At 37.0% G+C, this 14840-nt stretch overlaps 1 protein-coding gene and 1 pseudogene across 2 annotated transcripts in view; one reads left to right on the top strand and one right to left on the bottom strand.

Moving 5' to 3' along the window:
* Window positions 1-14840, bottom strand: part of LOC149576184 (transcription factor-like protein) — a 211693-nt gene that overhangs the window by 159978 nt on the left and 36875 nt on the right. The gene's annotated exons all lie outside the window — the stretch shown is intronic.
* LOC149576185 (splicing factor U2af small subunit B pseudogene) lies at window positions 3410-4318 on the top strand (annotated as a pseudogene).

The following is a 14840-nucleotide window of genomic DNA, read 5'->3' as shown; positions in this document are numbered from 1 at the left end:
CTGAAACTAGTTTTTAATCCCTCGTAGATTTGTTAATAAGAAGCCTCGTAAGAGAGGTGACAAACCATGTCCTCACAAACATAATATAACCAAACTGTCAAGCGGCAAAAAACATTAATATAAATAATTAATTAATTAAAAACATTAACTCTTTTCAGTACTGGCAAAGCACAGATCAAAGAAAGTAAAATAATGCCAATGAAGTACAACCAAGCACAAGAACGATCATGCAAGACATGCATAGACTGTATGCCCCTCAAAAAATAAACCACAGACAAAATAATATTTGCCCTTTTCTGCCGACCAGGTAATTTCTGCATGGTATGGTTGGGTACGGATACATATGAATGATGACGACAATACAAAACACTCTAATACCCCCAAAACAAAAGTGAAAATTGACATGCGATTTTCAGGCTTTTGAGCCTTTTGGACACACTGACAAAACCTATTTTAGCCCAAACTGCTCTGTAATTCAGCCACCTCCTAGATCTAGCAAGCACCGCCCAACATGAAACCCTTGTATATCTAGCCCAATGTGTCAGATTTTGATGAAACAAATCCAAATTTGACTTTATCCGATGCCTTGGATTCAATTGTGAGATCCTTCAAACCCTAGAATACACCAAATTTTCAAGCTTAATCATGTCCCTCGGATCTGAATAGTACACAGCATTGAAGCTTTAATACCATGTAGGAGTTGAATGTGAATTCCCCACAACCAATGATCACCTACAAACAAAATTAACTTTTACAAGAGAAAATAGCAAGAACGATTGGTTGAAAATAAAATGTGCATCGAATACCTTTATAACATGCTAAAATTTCCACTCTTAATTAATAGATTTAATTAACAAAATAGCATTTCCTTTCAAAATCACATGAAGGACAATTATACTGACCAGCATCTCATATTCACATGAAATACAGTTACAACCTCAAATTATATATTCAATGAAAAGAACAACAGATTTAACTGATTAACCGATTCTTAATCCATTGAAAGAATAACAAATTTAACTATAATAACCATCTAAACATACATCAATTAGAAATGTGGTATATTAAAAGTAAGGTACCCAAAAGGTAGTTATCTTACATCCAAATCATATCCTTATGTTGTGCAAGCCTCCGCATCCAGAAGAGACAAGAAGCATTGCCAAGGACTTAACCTCCCAACTGCAGATCCTTAAGTATCCCCACACAATCTCTACTGAGAAAGGCCCTCCCTACCCTGGAATTAGGCTTGGGACACCACCATCTTGCCACTGAGCATCCTAGTGTTAGAGTGTTGGCTAGGCGATGAGGTAGGCTATGGATACCTTCCATCAACCTATCTGCCAACTACTAGTGACCCTAACCTATAGTGATCATAGCAACAAGCATGCTACTAACCTACCTTGGCCAAGGATTTGTGTGGGTGCTATGTACCTAATCACCCACCACTCTACTTGACAAACAAGACCAATACATTGGACTACCATGAGCTGACTCAATTTAAAACATTTCCATTACTTGCTTATTAGTTACTAATTTTCTTTCTCTTATCACGTAGGGATTACCCATGGTTCAATAATTATCAGTACACACTCTTCATCAACTTGTTGGTCTTCCATGATGAATTCTTGGGATGATTTTCTAAGCATTGTATAATCAGAGCCAATTATATTCTGCCCGATCTGGGCTTGAGGCTTAACAGAAGATTCATGATGCTTTGTAATGTATTTCCTGACTCTACATGAGAGTGTTGTCTCTTATCTCAAGGGCATATGGAAGATGCCCTTGTATAAACTTTGCATTGATTCGATCTCTTTTCGAAATAGATGAGAGTGTTGTCTCTTATCTCAGGGGCATATGGAAGATGCCCTTGTATAAGCTTTGCACTAATTCGATCTCTTTTTGAAATGCAGATTCAGAATCAAGGTTCAAGCCCAAATTTTCAAGTTCGATGATCCAGTGCAGAGTATTCGAAGATGCAACCACATGGCTCAAGATCTCCGTCATAGATGGTTCAAGATGGTTCAGTTTGCATTAATAGATTCATGGGCTCGAAGTTTTCAAAGATTTCGAATTCAAATTTAAAGGCAAGTGTAGAGACTTCTCTTTGATATCATTGGTTTCGAGGATGAGACAAAACAACCAAAGATCTTCTGGAAAGGCAGATCTGTCAGAGTGGTATATCTGTGGTCATTAACATGAAATTATTATAATTCCTCAAGATCATAATATAATTATGCCAAATGAATATCCGAGTTGCCTTTTGGAATGTTGACCTCACCCTCCAGCCAAGACCCAAAATGATGCATACGCAATGTTGGCTCACTAGCAAGTGGCAATTATCTTTTTGTGAGGTATTATCCAAATAAAGATATTGCCAGGGGTCGAGGAAAGAGATGTCATTGAAGTTGTTCGATGAAAACATATTGGCGGCATCAAACACACCTTATACCACGAGAGATGAAGAAATGGTGGTGTTCATTATGACCAAATTGGTTGAATTTTCTTGAATTCATGCAGTATCAATCGAGTATGAGAACCGTTAGACAATCATGCTTAGTTTCTTGGATGTGTTTGCAAGATCACTACAAGATGGGCAGAGTCGGGTCATGCATGACAGTGAATAAGCCGAAATCCCACTTTGAGCATACAATGAATTTTGATAATACATTATAAATACCTCTGCAAACATATTAAAGTTGGCTCGAGCCTCACCCTTTATCAGACTGAAAATAGAAAGGAAGAGGAGCGAACAAAATGGTGCTAGATTTGTACGTTATCAAGGTAAATAGAACGCATGCACATGGTAGAACTGCAACCTGATTCACTACCATGCAAATTGAAAACTTAAGTACTGATCCTGATTTATTGTAACAATTCTTGTCGATAGTCAAAAACCACGACATTCAAATTCCCCAATATGGAACCCGAATTTAACCATAAGGAATGGTCAATCTTGGATATTATATGGCCAGATGACTAGTTAAAAAGATGTTTCCACAGATTACACACATGGGTCGAGTTTTTATCAAGTATTGTATAAGAATTGCATTGGATCAATGTGATAGGCATGATCACAGAGGAGCATTTTAACTCAACTTAAGATGCGACTCCTTTTTTTATCAAGCTTCGAGTCCCCAATGGGAAACTCATGGATCAACATACTCGATAAAGCAGGTATGCAGTCCCTACATGGAAAACCAATAAAGAAGACCATGCCTGAGCCAAATGAGACTTCATCATGCACAATGGGGTTGATATTCGCATCATTCATAGCATCTCATTCTGCCCCATGAGGGATTCTCTCCATAGTAATGCGATGCTACAACCGGTCATGGTAATGGCGTGAAACAGAGATTAACATACGAATAACACTACTCACAGCATTCTTTATGCACAGATGTGGAAGCTCCTTTAAATAGAACTATAATTTGGGGACAATTCATAAAAGTAACAAGTCCATTACTAAACTCGTCTCCTGAGCTTATCCCTTCTGCACTGGCCTCCAAGGTTGTATAACATAGATCCATGGCAAAGCATCTGGCCTCCATCTTCGGCACTGAAAGAGACAGAGTTAATTGCCCTTTTTACTTTAAGATTGGAGCCTACAAGCATGGGGATCGATGTTCAAGGCTGCATACGAGGCCCTCAATCAGTCCAACTATTTTGCTTTCGAACATGTACCAAAGGCCTGACATGGTAATACTTGGGATGGATATCCAAGGACAAGCAATGGATCCTCAGAAGATTCAAGAACACTTTGAGGATTTCTACGAGGATTTATTTGAAGAGCTTAACAAGTACGGAGAAATTGTAAGTTTGAATATATTTGACAATTTAGCTGATCATATGATTAGGAATGTTTATGTGCAATTCCGGGAGGAGGAATAGGTTACAACTGCATTACGGTCTTTGCAAGGAAGGTTTTATGCAGGTTGACCTATTATTGTTGATTTCTCTCAGGTGACCGACTTTCATGAAACAACTTGTAGACAGTATGAGGAGAATACTTGCAACCGCAATGGGTACTGCAATTTCATGCATCTGAAGAAAATAAGTTAGGAGTTGTGGAGAAGACCTTTTGGAAGATATAGGAGGCACAACTATAGTTGGAGTCGAAGCAAAAGTGTCAGCCCATACAGGGAAGGTGTGATGTCAATGAATAATGACATGTGGAGGCTCCTTTAAATAAGTGTTGTTTCTTATTTCCTAACCGAATACAAATCCGAAGACAATTGTCCATTCCATATAAAAGAAGCTAATGCAACGCTAAAGGGGAATCATAATAAAATGTTTAATTATAAATTAAACATTACACACATATGAAGGGATAGTAGAAAAGAGGGAGATGGTTTTCTTTCAAGAATCAGTTACCCAAACTGAACAGGAACCGACAACAGGAGAAAATAAATAAGCCAATAGTGACAAAGAGAGGGGTTCCACTTTCTTTTTTGGGCTGAAGACTTCGGGCTGCAGAACAAAGGAGTTTTATCTCAAGTTTTATTTTGTACTTGTCAGGAGAGAAGGAGCATAGTTTGATTTATTTTTCTGCATTGCGTGTTGGAAAAGAGGGGATATTTTGGTTTTGAATGTATGCAGGGGAAGGGAATTCAGGTTTCCTTTTTAGTTATTGATTTAGATGCATAATGTAATGAAATCTTTGTTGTTTCTGCATTTTTAGAGGAGGGTGACTCGAGAGATAATTGCATACCAAAACTTTGAATTTGGGCAATTTTCTTTCCATTGATCATTATCTTTGTATGACTTTCAATTTTCTCTAAATGCATTCATGTCATGGTTTTCTAAATATGTTTGATTTCAAAGTGTCTTTAAAACTCTGATTGTTCGCTTTCTCAGGCTTTATTCTCTTTGTAATGCAACATGCAAATGGACTTTGTGTCATTTGTTACTTATATTCTTGTAGTCATTTAGCTTTTTGCATCTACATTGTGTTTACAAGTAGATGTTTGTAAACTTTTCATGCTTTCTGGTTAAAAGCTTTCATGCTTTCTGGTTAAAAGCATCCATAATTAATTCATTGTATATTTTACACGAGGAGCTGTACCCGATAAAATTCAAAGGAAGGTTATCAATTCAATGATAAACTATCCAACTGTTAGTGCCGATTAGTCTTCTCACTTGGGCATTCAAGGTTATATTTGCATGTATTTTCTTGGAGGACAATCTGTTCACTAACATATTGTTAAAAATATTAAATTTATACAAGGCAAATTTAATGTCAAATTTTTTTCCAAATTTTTTACCCTTTTCAAACTTTATCCGAATTTTATGTTAGAGTAATAAAATATTTTCTTATTAATTAAATCATATTGATTTAAATATTAAGTCACTTTTTATCTCTAGTTTACCTAAGCAAACTTTGGGCATATAATAATTGATTCTTTTATTAATTATTATCATGCAACCTAGGTTTTACCTGTTAGGATTTTGATCTTCTTGTAATTTATTAATTCATTTTTTATAATAGCAGTTTATCTCTTTGCTCATCAAGAATGTCTCCTCTGTGGATCTGGGAATTCCAGCCTCCATAGCTTTTGCTTCTCTCTTTCTGTGAGAGGTGTTAGCATGTAGGTGATTCTTGGGAGCTATGGGATTGATCTTTCATCAACTTCAACGTCGTATCCGAGCTCCTAATCTTCATGCTCTTGTTCTTTTTATGAGAGGTTAAGCTTGGCTTTCAAATCTATGTTTTTTCTTTCAGAGGGTTTCATTTCTCAGAATTTTTTTGTATTGGATCAGAGGGGTCACATTTTTTCGGTGCACTTTGAGCCCAAACAAACCTCACTGTTGAGCTCAGAGCGCCCAAAAATCCCTATTTTCATATAACATTTGTGCAATTTGGACACAATTGGAATCTGAGGCAAAAGAAATTATTGCTCACAGATTGGGCACATTTCTCGAGGCAGCGATTTTGTGGTTTTTGGCATGCAAATCGATATTTTTAAGTAAATAAATCGAGATTTTTGAAACACAAATTGTGATTTTTTTGTACGATAATCGAGATTTGCGCACACAAATCGAGTTTTTTTCATGGGCCTTGATATTTTTGGCATGTAAATCAATCTTTTTGACATGAAAATCGAGAATTTTTGCATGCAAATTGAGACACATTGGTGCTGAAATTACTGTCGTTTGGCACAAATCCCAATGTAATTTTTGGTGCTGTGGGCACTCTTCTTGAAGTATTTGGCACGCTTCTCAAGGCCATGAATTTTTACCCTTTCAATGCTTTTTTGACCTATCTGTGGTTTTTTGGTCATAACTTGCTCATCCGGACTCCATTTTTCATGAACCAGATATCGTCAGGAAGCTAATTTTGAGCTCGTCATGATGGTGCAATTTATTTGGACTTTTGATGTTATTTGGTTGCTAGTTTATACAGTCAAAGTCATAGGTTCTATTTTGCACTATCATAGAGATATCTTGAGACATTCTATTTTCCAGATTCTACTACAGGCACATCCCATTCAATTTTTTGTTTTTTTGCATTATGGTGGATATCTTGGTTGTTTCAAGTTCAAGGATTGATTTTATTGCTTCAGATGATTTGTCATAGGTTGTACTATCTCTTGTATCAACCTTATGTCTCTTTTGATCTTTGTTGACATCCTTTTGTAGTATTTTTGCAAAAGCACTGAGATAAAGAGCCACTCTATTGCATTTCGAGATCTTGCACATCTTTGTGTTTTGTTGTACTCGCACTAAATTATAAAGTTCCTTGGGAGGTTTCATGTTGGCCATATTCACCATCTTCCTTTGTCAAGTGAGTGTTCTTTCCACGACATTAGCCTCATGATGTGTCGATCACACGTGTCATTATAGGTGTTTGTACTTCTTTTGCACTCTCAATGTTCCTGGTTCTTTTTTTTGCAAGAGATACTGCATTTAGTTTCAATGTTCATATCTTACCTCTCAACATTATAGTGGGATTATGTCGATTCTATTGCTTTCTTGGTTCGATGGAGTGAGTTTTGTATTTAGTATTTGATCATATGTATCAAGCAATTGCAGTGGTTGACCTATGCATTTCGGTGAGATGGATCATTTACCATATAGACATTCTTTCATTCTTGTTTTCGAGGGCCATGAAGATACCTTCCATCTTCAAGATTGATCAGCTCTTTAGACTCAGTCTTTTCTACCCGGTCATGTTCTATACAATGGAGGTTCTTCAGATTAGCAGTTTGACAATGTTTACAGCTTCATGCCTCAGTGGTGTTCTTAATGATCATCTTTTGTTCCTATCTTCTGGGACATTCCCTAGTTTAGAGACTTCTTCAATCTTTCACTAGTTCTTTTCAGCATTATTTCTATCTCTTTTTGGAATATGGTTTTTCCCATGTGGTTTTCTTTATTTCTCCTCTTTTCAGAGATTTGGTTGTGCTTGGGTACCTCATCAAGCTTTGTTGTTGGGACTCAAATTTACTTTCAGTAGTAGTTTCTAGGTTTTTAGCTACTCCTTAAGTTTATCTTAAGGTGGGTGTTTGAGTAATAAAGTATTTTCTTATTAATTAAATCATATCGATTTAATTATTAAGTCACTTATTATCTCTAGTTTACTTAAGCTAAACTTTGCGCATATAATAATTAATTCTTTTATTAATTATTATCATGCAATCTAGGTTTTACCTATCAGGGTTTCGATCTCCTTTTATAAAGATTGATCTCTTTGTAATTTATTAAATCACTTTTGATAATAGCAATTTATCTTTTTGCTCATCAAGAATGTCTCATCAATGGATCTAGGAGTTCTAACCTCCATAGTTTTTGCTTCTCTCTTTTTGTGACAAGTGTTTGCATGCAAGTGAATCTTGTAAGCTATGAGGTTGATCTTTCATCAACTTCAACATTTTATAGTTGTCGAACCCGAACTCAACTTGAACCTTGTGACTTAGTATGTACATACACATACACATAAGCATGTGTATATCCTAAACATATGTATCATATGTATACATCAAAATTATAGGCGTATATGTTCTTGTACATCTTAATTGATTTATGCACATATACATATATATGTATGTACATGTTTAAGTATATAGGCATCATGGTGTCATTATATTAAAACATGCTTGGCATAACAAATTTGTTCTTAGTTAAATCAATGCTTAGTGTTTTTCTTTTTATTATTTAATGATATACACATATTTACCTAGTTAGCTCATGATTGTCCATGGTATACTCTTGCTTGCCTAGTCATTTACCCTTAGCCAAGGTGATTAGAACTTATACTTGTTGGCTCACTGGTGGATTGGTGCCCGTTACCCAATTCCTTCTCAGGCAATGCTTCACCCCCTTCGCCGTGCTCCTGAAAAAAGAGAACTATCATGATAATAACATATTCCTCATTATAAAATCAAGCTAACAAGTAATCATTTTCATAAAACATTGTGACAATTAACCTCCATTTCACTTTCCAAGAAATTAAAATGAATCACCAACTTTTTCATTTCACATGAAACCATAATGTTAAAATAATTTACCAATCAACCGACTTCACATAAAATCTCAACGGCTATAAGAGCATTTTTTAATTAGGCAAAATTTTGGGATGTAACATACCCTTCCCCTTGTATTGCATCCTCCTTGAACTTTTCAAACAAATTATTCCAATTACAACATATATATATATATATCATCACATTACATTTCAAATTATATCATAATTTATTCATAATAAGTTCTTAGAAAAAATATATGACATTCTCTTCAATTTACTAGTCCCACTGGACCTTGCATTGAGGGATATATCAATTCTGCAAACGAAGCTTACGCACCTCAAGTATTCTAAGTGGCTCTATTTCCACCACCCCTAAATCTTGCACCTGCAAGATATTCCAATCAATAACATGTTCAGGGTTGGTTATATGTTTCTTAAGATATGAAACGTGAAACATATTATGCATTCTAGCAAGGGCTTGGGGTAGGGCAGTTCTATAGGCCACAGTGTTTATGACCTCCAACACCTCAAAGGGCCCCATATATCTCGGGGCTAATTTGGCATTCCTACCAAACTTGATAGTACTTTTTTGTGGTTTAACTTTCTGGAGAACCTTTTCTTCCACTAAAAGTTTTCTAAGAACCCTCTTTGCTTTTACATAACTTTTCTGACCATCATTTGCCCCCTTCAACCTTTAAGAGATCTAAACTACGTGTTCTTCTATCTCTAGAAGCATCTCAGGCCTGACAATAATTCGATCCTCAATTTTGTTCCAACTTACAAGTGTTCTACACTTACGCCCATATAGAGCCTCAAAATGTGTCATCTAAATAGCAGATTGATACAAGCTGTTATAGGCAAATCCAACCAAGGGAAGATACACCTCCCACTAATACCGTCAATCCATGCAATATACTCTCAAGAGGTCTTTTAGCACTTGGTTTAGTCTTTTTGTCTAACCATCAATCTCTAGATGGTAAGTTGAACTGATGTTTAGTTTTGTTGACAAAATTGAGAATAAAGTTTGTTAGAATCTAGATGTTACCCTAACATCTATATTGAATATGATCTTTTCTGAAACTCAGTGAAATCTAGAAATCTCTCTAACAAACTTGTGGGCAATTTTTGGCCCCCCATCTGTTAAATTTCGGAGGATTAAATGTGCTACCTTAGTCACTCCAAAACCACCATGATGGTATTATGCCTATTTTAGGTCATGGGTAACCCTTGGATAAAATTCAGTGATTATTTGACATTTCCATTCTAGAACCTCATTCGAATATACACCCTGACCAAGTATCGGTGCTCTACCTTAACCCTCTAACTCTTGAGGCATCCTGCCACGTATTCAATTGTTTCCTTTTTCATACCTTTCCAAAAACACAAAGGTTTTATGTTAGCTAGCATCTTGGTTGCTCTAGGGTGCCCTAAGTAAGGAGCGACGTGGATCTCTCCCAAAATCATCTTTTAAATCTTTGAATCCTTAGGTATGTACATCCTACCTTTAAATCTCAAAAGCCCATCTCTTTCCAGTTGGTATCTTTCATACCTATTCTCTTGAGGATCCCTAAGGAGTGCTTGACGTACCTCATTATAAAACTCATCTCTTGGCAAACACTAAAGTACTTGCTCCCTGAGCTCAATATTTATTGCTACCATGGCTGATATATGTCTTTGTCAACTGAAGGTATCAGCTATTGTATTCTCTTTACCCTTGATATAGCTGATCTCAAAAGCATTATCCTTTACGAACTCTAACCACCTCCTTTGGCGAGTGTTAAGATTGGGTTGGGTGAATATGTACTTCAATCCATGGTGTTCTAATCAAGCTCAAATGGTTTCCCAATCAAATAATGTCTCCACATCTGTAAAGCATGGATGATGGTTGCTAACTCGAAGTCGTGTGGTGCATAATTTTGTTCATAATTTTTCAACTTCCTAGATTCAATGACCTGGTCTTCTTGCATCAAGACACCCTCCAGTCCTTCTCCCAATGCATTTGTTATGACTACAAAGTGACCCTCGAGATCTAGTACCCTATCTATTGTTCCAGGAGTTAACTTATCTTTTAAGTATTCAAAGGTTGTTTGACATTTTTCAGACCAAATAAAAAATTATCCTTTCCTTTGCAGTGTGGTGATGGGATGTGTTATCCTAGAGAAGCCCCTCACAATTTATCTATAAAAAACCCGCCAAACCCATGAGGTTCTGACCTTTGAGACATTCTTAGGTACCGGCCATGCTTCGATTGCCTTGATCTTGGAGAGGTCTACTGTTATTCCCTTAGCTGATATAATATGCCATAAATACTGGATTTCCTTCTGGTAAAAAGAACACTTAGATAGCTTCCCATACAACTTATGATGTCATAATCTCTACAAAACTACCTCAAGATGTTTCTGGTGTTCCTCCTCATTCTGAGAATAGATGAGAATATCATGGATAAAAACTAGCACAAACTTGTCTAAGTGATCATGGAATCTACTACTCATGAGATACATAAAAGTTGCAGGGGCATTAATCATTCCGAAGGACAAAACTGTGAGCTCATAGTGTCCACAGTGGGTTCTGAAAGCGATTTTGTGTATATAGTCTTCTTTACTCTGGAGCTGGTGGTAAACTAACATTAGATCAATTTTGGAAAATACTGTTGCTCTTGTCATTTAATCAAATAGATGTCAATCTTGGGAAGTGGATATCTATTTTTGATGGTGACTTTGTTAAGCATTTTATCTCTATTCTCCTTTTTTGCAGATGATGTTGTTCTCTTGGCCTCTTCTCCCGACAGTTTACAAACTCCTTGATGGTTTGGCTTCTTTTTGTGATCAACGTCAGCTTGTGGTCAATCTGACTAAGAATCAAGTTAGGATCTTTAACTGCTTAAAGATCTCTCATCTTCATTTCTTCTTTCAGGGGCAAGAGGTTGAGATTACTTCTTCTTACATGTATCTTGGGGTTAAGTTCTCGAGACCCCGCTCTAGCTTGAGACCTGCTATCTAGTTCAGATTTAGTAAGGGTATGGGTTCCCTAGCAATGCTTGAAAGACAATGCTTCAGACACCATTTTCAAGATATTTCATCCAAGCTGTCCCTCTTGGACTCCTTGGTTCGACCAACCATTCTCGACGGCTTGGTGGTTTGGGGACGACCTCTTCTTGCTTCAGATTGGGCATCTATAGAGCGTGTTCAAACGTTGCTTCTTCAACATATCATTAGATGTCACAAACTCACCCCTCACGGCATTGTCTTGGTAGAGTTTGGAGCTCGTCGTTTCAAACTTGCGACTATTTATGACTTGATCTGGTTTCTTCATCGACTTCAAGGTTTTAAGGATTCAGTTGTTGACCGACATAGATACTCCCATCTTGCATATTGTTCTTCTGTTATGGTTATGAGATCCGACACCAGCACAAGATCTCACTATTGGTATGCCCAGGCTACCTCTCTTTTGAGCTCGATCAGAGTTGAGATTGATTGTCTTCCTCCTTACCTATTCTTGTTGGATGCTCCTACTCACCTCCTTTCCTCACAACAGGAGTTGAATGAGCATGTCCGATAGGATATCTGGAGCAATCCTCCTAGTGGATTATGTCCGAAGATGGCCTTATACACTAAGCATTTTCTTGAGATTCAGAATGGTATTATTGTCCGCCCTACTTATGTTTACCAGCGTTAGAGTCACGCACTGCGATTCTCTTTGGGCTAATTCAGAGTTGGTTCCCACTATCTTTGAGTACAGACCGATCATCATATAGATAGAGAGGACCGGATCTGTTGACTGTGTACTTTGGCGAAGGTTGAGATTGAGACTCACTTTATATTTCGATGTCCTATCTACTATGAGATCAGAGGGAGATTCTACTGCTTATTCAGAGATTGCTTTTCTCTTTCAGAGTTCTTAAGCTATATTGACCAGCGGTGCCTTGCACTTTACCTTCAGGAGACCACCCAGCTACATGAGCATATCATGCAGTCACCCATACCTCAGGGCCATATCTTAGACCAGCTCATCACCACCTTCTTCTCCCCCTTGTCTCCACTACGGAGTGTGAAAAAGCCATCTAGTATCACTCCCTCCAGATCAGTCAAACATTGCATCAGTCTTTCCAAGCAGCGACATTCCCCCAGTGGTTCTTAGCGACAATCTAAAATTTTGGATCGCCCACGGTTATACCCTTTTGTGACTAATTTCTTTGTACCAAGGAAGGATCCTTAGTCCTTACCTTGGTTTTTCTGGCTCCTTGTCTTGTTTTTGTTTCTTCTAAGACACCGTTTGGTGCTCCTATTTTGTTCGGCTCTTTTGTTTGTATGCTCAGTCCCATAAACCCTTGTGGCTTTTTGTTGGACATTAATAGTATTATCTTATTTTATCTTATCTATAATCTATGCATAACCTCGTACTTTCATTATTTTTCTTCAGAAAAAGCACTCAAGCTCCCCAAGGTGAAACACTTGGCCTAATAAGTTTCTTATCTAATAAATCTTGTAATTGCACCTATAGTTTCATTAGTTCAATAGTGGTCATCCTGCATGGCACTCTTGATATGGGTTCTGCCCTAGGTGCCAAATCTATTTTAGAATCAAATACCCTAAAAGAGGGTAGGCTAGGTAGTTCTTCTAAAAATATGTCCTAATAATTCTTAAGATATGGATACTTTTCCTCGAAGGATTATTTCAGTCTTTCTCTAATCTCCCCATCTTCAAGAATATAATCATCTTGATAGCGTCTCCAGTGGTTCCCTCTGGTCTTCTATCTTTACCGCAAAGATTTCGCACCATTTTCTCCTACATCTCTTAAGTTGCACGACTAAGGTCTAACAAGGTTTTACTTCATGCATCATTCCTTGAATGCTCATAGGCTTTCCTAGGTCATCTAGTCATTCTATTGTCTTTGCAAGACAATCTACCTTCACTTTGTCCTCATTGGACCGATTATTCCCATGATAATATGGTAGGACCCTAGAGGTGCTTGTTAGAAAGTAAAGTCCACCAAGATAACTAAGAGAGGGGGGCTGAATCAGTTATGCAATCAAAACAACTTTTATTGTCCTTATTAAATCTAAAACATGTAATCAGCGAGTGCAATAATCACAAGAAGATAACCATACACAATAACACCAAATTTGTTGAATAGGGAAACCCTTGATCAGAGGGAAAACCCCAGTGGGGATGGTACCCAGAAAATGATATACTAATATTTAAGTTCCTTGCAAAAGGATGGACCCTGTTAGGAGTCAATGAAATACATTTAGTACATATCAGTTGTTGTTAGAAGACTTTGAATCCCTGTGAGGAGATTCCAACCCTGTTAAGAGTCGTGCCAACCCTGTTAGGAGTTGTGGAAGGCAGAAGGACACATTGTCCAAACAGCTCTAGGGGCAAGACCACCGAACTCATTGTCCAACTGGCCTTTGTATTATTTCTTTCAGAACATTACCAAAAGATCAACTGTCCACTAGCACTCTCTGCCAAATATAATCTCTTTGCTCTTTCATTGTGCCTTTGTTGCACCAAACACTTCAGATTTCAATACCAGATCCGCAAACTCGCATCACACAAATCTGTTAGATTGCTTACTCGCATTTAGTTCCTACTTACAAGACACCCTTACTTCAACATCCTCAATCACAAGAAAAACAACTTTCCTTTATACCAAGTCCTCAAATTAATTTATTGAGTTGGCCTTGAGGCTTTCTCAATTTACAATTACAATAGGACCTCATTAAGATAAAGTAATACATGTTACATCACATCTTTTCATAATTACATAACACTATCGACTCACAGTCTCCACAAATCTTCACACATGCAACCTCGGACTTCGCACGCTTACTCACGTCATCATTGTGATGTCTTTTACTTCTATTTAACTGCGATTAACAAGATTCTATCTTTGCTAGAAGATATAATCCAATTGCTAGAAACCACTTCTCAAAAACACTGAATGTATGTTGTCTTCCGTAAATTTCAAATAATTGTCACTAGTCTTCAACTTTCTGCATGCACTCTTAACCACGGCATCAGGACACTTTGTAGAACATACCCTCAATTGTGCTTGACCTCATCATTAATCCTTTAATCATACAATCTCAATCTTTGTTTGCTACTCTACCAATCTTCACAGAATAACCAGTATGTTGACATCAATGACAAACACAACCATGAGTGTTCCGTAAAACTTGGATGGGCCCCACTAGTCACCTCATTTCCTACAGTGTTTCCATTTGCTTGCCATAGTTTAAGTTTTATTCCCTAAAAAATTCAATTGATTCCTTAATCAATATCATGTTTATATTCATTTATTTATTACTTTGAATAAAGAAAATATAATTGATTGCTTAAAAGAATTAAGTACAAAATGCCATTTGTTCTCATTATCA

The sequence above is a fragment of the Cupressus sempervirens genome, chromosome 1 (genome assembly GCF_028749045.1).
Source record: "Cupressus sempervirens isolate cs-2001-9-10 chromosome 1, ASM2874904v1, whole genome shotgun sequence".
NCBI classification, from domain to species: domain Eukaryota; kingdom Viridiplantae; phylum Streptophyta; class Pinopsida; order Cupressales; family Cupressaceae; genus Cupressus; species Cupressus sempervirens.
Note: the sequence above shows the minus strand (reverse complement) of the source record. Positions and strands in the feature narration are given on the sequence as shown.